The 8,878-nt window shown below is 45.5% G+C and overlaps 1 long non-coding RNA gene across 1 annotated transcript; it reads right to left on the minus strand.

Moving 5' to 3' along the window:
- Nucleotides 1-6,034: 6,034 nt before the first annotated feature.
- LOC128088709 (uncharacterized) lies at nt 6,035-8,571 on the minus strand. The gene is made up of 3 exons (XR_008210377.1): nt 8,441-8,571; nt 6,992-7,376; nt 6,035-6,344 (listed from the first exon to the last, which is right to left on the minus strand). It is a non-coding gene; the product is annotated as an uncharacterized LOC128088709 (long non-coding RNA).
- Nucleotides 8,572-8,878: the final 307 nt, after the last annotated feature.

Genomic DNA, 8,878 nt, shown 5'->3' on the forward strand with positions numbered 1-8,878 from the left:
CTAAGTTTAACTCCAGTGTCTAAGTCTAAGTTTAACTCCAGTGTCTAAGTCTAAGTCTAACCCCAGTGTCTAAGTCTAACCCCAGCGTCTAAGTCTAAGTTTAACTCCAGTGTCTAAGTCTAAGTTTAACTCCAGTGTCTAAGTCTAAGTCTAACCCCAGTGTCTAAGTCTAACCCCAGTGTCTAAGTTTAACCCCAGTGTCTAAGTCTAACCCCAGCGTCTAAGTCTAAGTTTAACTCCAGTGTCTAAGTCTAAGTTTAACCCCAGTGTCTAAGTCTAACCCCAGCGTCTAAGTCTAAGTTTAACTCCAGTGTCTAAGTCTAAGTTTAACCCCAGTGTCTAAGTCTAACCCCAGCATCTAAGTCTAAGTTTAACCCCAGTGTCTAAGTCTAACCCCAGCGTCTAAGTCTAAGTTTAACTCCAGTGTCTAAGTCTAAGTTTAACCCCAGTGTCTAAGTCTAACCCCAGCATCTAAGTCTAAGTTTAACCCCAGCGTCTAAGTCTAATCCCAGCGTCTAAGTCTAAGTTTAACTCCAGTGTCTAAGTCTAAGTCTAACCCCAGTGTCTAAGTCTAACCCCAGTGTCTAAGTTTAACCCCAGTGTCTAAGTCTAACCCCAGCGTCTAAGTCTAAGTTTAACTCCAGTGTCTAAGTCTAAGTTTAACCCCAGTGTCTAAGTCTAACCCCAGCGTCTAAGTCTAAGTTTAACTCCAGTGTCTAAGTCTAAGTTTAACCCCAGTGTCTAAGTCTAACCCCAGCATCTAAGTCTAAGTTTAACCCCAGTGTCTAAGTCTAACCCCAGCGTCTAAGTCTAAGTTTAACTCCAGTGTCTAAGTCTAAGTTTAACCCCAGTGTCTAAGTCTAACCCCAGCATCTAAGTCTAAGTTTAACCCCAGCGTCTAAGTCTAACCCCAGCGTCTAAGTCTAAGTTTAACTCCAGTGTCTAAGTCTAAGTTTAACTCCAGTGTCTAAGTCTAAGTCTAACCCCAGTGTCTAAGTCTAACCCCAGTGTCTAAGTTTAACCCCAGTGTCTAAGTCTAACCCCAGCGTCTAAGTCTAAGTTTAACTCCAGTGTCTAAGTCTAAGTTTAACCCCAGTGTCTAAGTCTAACCCCAGCGTCTAAGTCTAAGTTTAACTCCAGTGTCTAAGTCTAAGTTTAACCCCAGTGTCTAAGTCTAACCCCAGCATCTAAGTCTAAGTTTAACCCCAGTGTCTAAGTCTAACCCCAGCGTCTAAGTCTAAGTTTAACTCCAGTGTCTAAGTCTAAGTTTAACCCCAGTGTCTAAGTCTAACCCCAGCATCTAAGTCTAAGTTTAACCCCAGCGTCTAAGTCTAACCCCAGCGTCTAAGTCTAAGTTTAACTCCAGTGTCTAAGTCTAAGTTTAACTCCAGTGTCTAAGTCTAAGTCTAACCCCAGTGTCTAAGTCTAACCCCAGTGTCTAAGTTTAACCCCAGTGTCTAAGTCTAACCCCAGCGTCTAAGTCTAAGTTTAACTCCAGTGTCTAAGTCTAAGTTTAACCCCAGTGTCTAAGTCTAACCCCAGCGTCTAAGTCTAAGTTTAACTCCAGCATCTAAGTCTAAGTTTAACCCCAGTGTCTAAGTCTAACCCCAGCGTCTAAGTCTAAGTTTAACTCCAGTGTCTAAGTCTAAGTTTAACCCCAGTGTCTAAGTCTAACCCCAGCATCTAAGTCTAAGTTTAACCCCAGCGTCTAAGTCTAACCCCAGCGTCTAAGTCTAAGTTTAACTCCAGTGTCTAAGTCTAAGTCTAACCCCAGTGTCTAAGTCTAACCCCAGTGTCTAAGTCTAACCCCAGTGTCTAAGTCTAACCCCAGCGTCTAAGTCTAAGTTTAACTCCAGTGTCTAAGTCTAAGTTTAACCCCAGCGTCTAAGTCTAACCCCAGCGTCTAAGTCTAAGTTTAACTCCAGTGTCTAAGTCTAAGTCTAACCCCAGTGTCTAAGTCTAACCCCAGTGTCTAAGTTTAACCCCAGTGTCTAAGTCTAACCCCAGCGTCTAAGTCTAAGTTTAACTCCAGTGTCTAAGTCTAAGTTTAACCCCAGTGTCTAAGTCTAACCCCAGCGTCTAAGTCTAACTCCAGTGTCTAAGTCTAAGTTTAACCCCAGTGTCTAAGTCTAACCCCAGCATCTAAGTCTAAGTTTAACCCCAGTGTCTAAGTCTAACCCCAGCGTCTAAGTCTAAGTTTAACTCCAGTGTCTAAGTCTAAGTCTAACCCCAGTGTCTAAGTCTAACCCCAGCATCTAAGTCTAAGTCTAACCCCAGCGTCTAAGTCTAACCCCAGCGTCTAAGTCTAAGTTTAACTCCAGTGTCTAAGTCTAAGTTTAACTCCAGTGTCTAAGTCTAAGTCTAACCCCAGTGTCTAAGTCTAACCCCAGTGTCTAAGTTTAACCCCAGTGTCTAAGTCTAACCCCAGCGTCTAAGTCTAAGTTTAACTCCAGTGTCTAAGTCTAAGTCTAACCCCAGTGTCTAAGTCTAACCCCAGCGTCTAAGTCTAAGTTTAACCCCAGCATCTAAGTCTAAGTTTAACCCCAGTGTCTAAGTCTAACCCCAGCGTCTAAGTCTAAGTTTAACTCCAGTGTCTAAGTCTAAGTCTAACCCCAGTGTCTAAGTCTAACCCCAGCATCTAAGTCTAAGTTTAACCCCAGCGTCTAAGTCTAACCCCAGCGTCTAAGTCTAAGTTTAACTCCAGTGTCTAAGTCTAAGTCTAACCCCAGTGTCTAAGTCTAACCCCAGTGTCTAAGTTTAACCCCAGTGTCTAAGTCTAACCCCAGCGTCTAAGTCTAAGTTTAACTCCAGTGTCTAAGTCTAAGTCTAACCCCAGCGTCTAAGTCTAACCCCAGCGTCTAAGTCTAAGTTTAACTCCAGTGTCTAAGTCTAAGTCTAACCCCAGTGTCTAAGTCTAACCCCAGCGTCTAAGTCTAAGTTTAACTCCAGTGTCTAAGTCTAAGTCTAACCCCAGTGTCTAAGTCTAACCCCAGCGTCTAAGTCTAAGTTTAACTCCAGTGTCTAAGTCTAAGTTTAACCCCAGTGTCTAAGTCTAACCCCAGCATCTAAGTCTAAGTTTAACCCCAGTGTCTAAGTCTAACCCCAGCGTCTAAGTCTAAGTTTAACTCCAGTGTCTAAGTCTAAGTTTAACCCCAGTGTCTAAGTCTAACCCCAGCATCTAAGTCTAAGTTTAACCCCAGCGTCTAAGTCTAACCCCAGCGTCTAAGTCTAAGTTTAACTCCAGTGTCTAAGTCTAAGTCTAACCCCAGTGTCTAAGTCTAACCCCAGTGTCTAAGTTTAACCCCAGTGTCTAAGTCTAACCCCAGCGTCTAAGTCTAAGTTTAACTCCAGTGTCTAAGTCTAAGTCTAACCCCAGCGTCTAAGTCTAACCCCAGCGTCTAAGTCTAAGTTTAACTCCAGTGTCTAAGTCTAAGTCTAACCCCAGTGTCTAAGTCTAACCCCAGTGTCTAAGTTTAACCCCAGTGTCTAAGTCTAACCCCAGCGTCTAAGTCTAAGTTTAACTCCAGTGTCTAAGTCTAAGTTTAACCCCAGTGTCTAAGTCTAACCCCAGCGTCTAAGTCTAAGTTTAACTCCAGTGTCTAAGTCTAAGTCTAACCCCAGTGTCTAAGTCTAACCCCAGTGTCTAAGTCTAACCCCAGCATCTAAGTCTAAGTCTAACCCCAGCGTCTAAGTCTAACCCCAGCGTCTAAGTCTAAGTTTAACTCCAGTGTCTAAGTCTAAGTCTAACCCCAGTGTCTAAGTCTAACCCCAGTGTCTAAGTTTAACCCCAGTGTCTAAGTCTAACCCCAGCGTCTAAGTCTAAGTTTAACTCCAGTGTCTAAGTCTAAGTTTAACCCCAGTGTCTAAGTCTAACCCCAGCGTCTAAGTCTAAGTTTAACTCCAGTGTCTAAGTCTAAGTTTAACTCCAGTGTCTAAGTCTAAGTCTAACCCCAGTGTCTAAGTCTAACCCCAGTGTCTAAGTCTAACCCCAGTGTCTAAGTCTAACCCCAGCGTCTAAGTCTAACCCCAGCGTCTAAGTCTAAGTTTAACTCCAGTGTCTAAGTCTAAGTTTAACCCCAGTGTCTAAGTCTAACCCCAGCGTCTAAGTCTAAGTTTAACTCCAGTGTCTAAGTCTAAGTTTAACCCCAGTGTCTAAGTCTAACCCCAGCGTCTAAGTCTAAGTTTAACTCCATTGTCTAAGTCTAAGTCTAACCCCAGTGTCTAAGTCTAACCCCAGCGTCTAAGTCTAAGTTTAACTCCAGTGTCTAAGTCTAAGTCTAACCCCAGTGTCTAAGTCTAACCCCAGTGTCTAAGTCTAACCCCAGTGTCTAAGTCTAACCCCAGCGTCTAAGTCTAAGTTTAACTCCAGTGTCTAAGTCTAAGTCTAACCCCAGTGTCTAAGTCTAACCCCAGTGTCTAAGTCTAACCCCAGCGTCTAAGTTTAACCCCAGCGTCTAAGTCTAAGTCTAACCCCAATGTCTAAGTCTAAGTCTAACCCCCAGTATCTAAGTCTAAGTCTAACCCCAGCGTCTAAGTCTAAGTCTAACCCCCAGTATCTAAGTTTAAGTCTAACCCCAGTGTCTAAGTCTAACCCCAGCGTCTAAGTTTAACTCCAGTGTCTAAGTCTAAGTCTAACCCCCAGTATCTAAGTTTAAGTCTTACCCCAGTGTCTAAGTCTAAGTCTAACCCCCGTCTACCACCCTCCGCACCTACCTTTTTCACCTACCTTCCAGTGTCCTTGCAGTCGTTGCCGTGACAAAGCAAGACACACAACATACGTGTATTGTTTATTTGTTTATTACAGTCTGTTTCTGCAAGGCAGGACTCATACAATCATATACATACGCGCTATACCAGCAACGACACATTGAGAAGCAAAACATGTAATGAATATGGGTCTCTGATTCCAAGACTTAGTTTATAGGCGCAGAATCCACACATTCTGTACATGGCACAACACAGTTTACAGGCGCAACTTAACACATATTGCATACATGGCACAACACAGTTTACAGGCGCAACTTAACACATATTGCATACATGGCACAACACAGTTTACAGGCACAGCAGATGCATATGCAGTACACTTTAAGACATGGTTCGCATAGATGTCAGACCAACCAGAGAAAGGGTACAAAGCCTCCACACCCCATTAGTGACACCACACTTGTGAGAATGTTGCATACTGCAACCCACCTCAAAAGCAGTGCAGATCTCAGCCCACCCAAAGACATTGCAATTCTCAGAATGGCCACAAAGGGGCGCGAGTCTCACACTGGCCGGGAAGGAACAAAATCGCCTCCGACGGCCCTTGGTTACGGGGTTGGGTTAGCCCTGCCTAGGAGCAAACAAAGCAAGGCTAGCCCAACCCCGTAACCAAGGCAAAGCTAAAGCCAATTCGGCTTACATTAATTGAATGTAAAACTAAAGCCAATTTGGTTGAAGCCAATTGAATGTAAAGCTAAAGGTCAATTTGGTTGAAGCCAATTGAATGCAAAGCCAAAGCCAATTTGGTTGATGCAAAATGATTGCAAGGCTAAAGCCAATTTGGTTGAGATAAATTGAACGCAGATGCTGAAATCAGCGCAACTCTCAAAATGGCCGCAACGGGGCGCGAGTCTCAGACTGGCCGGGAAGGAACAAAATCGCCTCCGACGGCCCTTGGTTACGGGGTTGGGTTAGCCCTGCCTAGGAGCAAACAAAGCAAGGCTAGCCCAACCCCGTAACCAAGGCAAAGCTAAAGCCAATTTGGTTTACATTAATTGGATGTAAAACTAAAGCCAATTTGGTTGAAGCCAATTGAATGTAAAGCTAAAGTCAATTTGCTTGAAGCCAATTGAATGCAAGGCTAAAGCCAATTTGGTTGAAGTCAATTGAATGTAAAGCTAAAGCCAATTTGGTTGAAGGCAATTGAATGCAAAGCTAAAGCCAATTTGGTTGAAATCAATTGAATGCAAAGCCAAAGCCAATTTGGTTGAAGTCAATTGAATGCAAGACTAAAGCCAATTTGGTTGAAGCCAATTGAAGGCAAAGCCAAAGCCAATTTGGTTGATGCAAAATGATTGCAAAGCTAAAGCCAATTTGGTTGAGATAAATTGAACGCAGATGCTGAAATCAGCGCAACTCTCAAAATGGCCGCAATGGGGCGCGAGTCTCACACTGGCCGGGAGGAACAAAATCGCCTCCGACGGCCCTTGGTTACGGGGTTGGGTTAGCCCTGCCTAGGAGCAAACAAAGCAAGGCTAGCCCAACCCCGTAACCAAGGCAAAGCTAAAGCCAATTTGGCTTACATTAATTGAATGTAAAACTAAAGCCAATTTGGTTGAAGCCAATTGAATGTAAAGCTAAAGTCAATTTGGTTGAAGCCAATTGAATGTAAAGCTAAAGCCAATTTGGTTGAAGTCAATTGAATGTAAAGCTAAAGCCAATTTGGTTGAAGCCAATTGAAGGCAAAGCTAAAGCCAATTTGGTTGAAGCCAATTGAATGCAAAGCCAAAGCCAATTTGGTTGAAGTCAATTGAATGCAAAGCCAAAGCCAATTTGGTTGATGCAAAACGATTGCAAGGCTAAAGCCAATTTGGTTGAGATAAATTGAACGCAGATGCTGAAATCAGCGCAACTCTCAAAATGGCCGCAATGGGGCGCGAGTCTCACACTGGCCGGGAGGAACAAAATCGCCTCCGACGGCCCTTGGTTACGGGGTTGGGTTAGCCCTGCCTAGGAGCAAACAAAGCAAGGCTAGCCCAACCCCGTAACCAAGGCAAAGCTAAAGCCAATTTGGCTTACATTAATTGGATGTAAAACTAAAGCCAATTTGGTTGAAGTCAATTGAACGTAAAGCTAAAGCCAATTTGGTTGAAGTCAATTGAATGTAAAGCTAAAGCCAATTTGGTTGAAGTCAATTGAATGTAAAGCTAAAGCCAATTTGGTTTACATTAATTGTATGTCAAGCTAAAGCCAATTTGGTTGAAGAAGCCAATTGAATGCACACGCTGAAATCAGCGCAACTCTCAAAATGGCCGCAAAGAGGCATGAGCCTGAAAGTGGCCTGGAGGGAACTCAGATGGCATCAGAAGGAAGCGTTGATTGGCCTGGGAGCAGAAGGGCCCTCAGGAAGGGTGCGGGTGGGTTGGATCGCTGGGCTGAGGCCGATGGGATGAACTGCAATGAGACCGAGCGCCGCATCCCACACGCTGCCTGCGATGACCTTGGTAGGGGCTTGTGGCAGAGTGACGGGAAGATCATGGAAGGGGAACGGAGCGGGGATTCGGGTAACGGTTGACCGAACCGAGCTGGCGGTGAGTGTGGGAGGCCTGGAAAGCCGATGGCGTCGCAGGGGGGAAGTCATCGACTGGAAGCGTCGAAGGCATCTTCACCTGTAATACAGAGACACGCTTTAGAAGGAAGAAGGCCAAGACCCAAACTGTGCTCACCGTCAGCCCACCCCCACAAAACATGGAAGCCAAACACCGCTCTAAGAAAAGGCTTCAGACTAAGGTTAGGAGTATTTAACAGGAAAGGTGTTAGGGTTAGGTACATCAGGATTAGGGTTAGAGTGACCGTTAGGGAAGGCCAAGGCAAAGGCAGGAGCAAAAGGCAAGGAGAACAGCCGAGGGAACGCCAAAACAGAGGGCAAAGGGATGGGTAAGACATGGAGAACGCCGAGAGGTCACATCAGAGGTCAGGCCCAAGGAGAAGGCCGCAGAGAACGCCAGAATGGAGACCAAAGAGATCGACGCAGAAGGCCAAAATGGAGGGCGAGATCCGTGAGAACGCTGTAGGGAAGGCCGATGCAGAAGGTCAAGGGCAATGGCCAAAGAGAATGCGGCACAAAAGGCCAAAACCAAAGGCAAAGAGAATGCTGTAGGAGAAGACAAAACAAGAGGCCAAAGGGAATGGGCAAAGAAGGCCAGGAGCAATGGCCGAAAAGAACGTGGAAGGGAACGCCAAAATAGAAGCCAAAGAGAACGCCGCAGGGAACGCCAGAACAGGAGGCCAAAGGAAATGGGGCAAAGAAGGCCGAGGGCAACGGCCAAAGAGAACGCAGCCATGAACGCCAGAACTGAAGGCCAAAATAATGCTGTAGGGAACGCCAGAACGGGAGGGAAAGTGAACGTGGCAAAGAAGGCCAAGGACAAAGGCCAAGGCAATATGGCACAGATGGCTAAAGCCGAAGGCCAAAGAAAACGCAGTGAAGGTGGCCGAGGGCAAATGGCCGAGAGAATGCCACAGGGAACGCCAAAACAGGAGGGCAAGAGAACGCAGCAGGGAAAGCCAAGGGCAAGGAGAACGCTGCAGTGAAAGGCTGGAGGCGATAACACAGAAAGAAAAGGACAGGCAGCATCCAGGGCACCACGAAGTGCAATGAAGAGCTCTGGGAACCCTACCTTGTGCCTCGCTAAGTAATGAGTAAACACCGGTAGGTGAGCATCGCCCTTACCTGCTGGGCAGACAATTACCGGCCAGCAAAGCGGGGTTCCGGGCATCCCAGGAAATGCAGATTCCGGTTCCTTGCTGCTGCCTGAAGAGCTGCGCATCTCCGTGCTGTCCTTACAGCGCTCTGCAGCGCCGCAGCTCCGCTGCCACCTGTGGGACACAACGCAGTAATGAAGGCGCTGCCCCGCATTTGTGGGGCTGCACCCTGAGCACAATGCTGTAATGATGACACAAGGGTTGTAATTAATTATAATTAACGTTAGGGATAGAATTAATGCTATTGATAGGGTTGAAGTTACAGTTGGTCTAACATCAGTATTCTGCACTACAATTACAATTAAGGTTATTTGACAAAACATGGGGTATTATTTTTACAGCAGCATTCATGGTAAGAGACATTTTCAACACTGGGTTTGGTCTACAGATACGCTGCAGGTTAACA

Source organism: Tympanuchus pallidicinctus, unplaced genomic scaffold, assembly GCF_026119805.1.
Source record: "Tympanuchus pallidicinctus isolate F22 unplaced genomic scaffold, pur_lepc_1.0 scaffold36, whole genome shotgun sequence".
NCBI classification, from domain to species: Eukaryota; Metazoa; Chordata; class Aves; order Galliformes; family Phasianidae; genus Tympanuchus; species Tympanuchus pallidicinctus.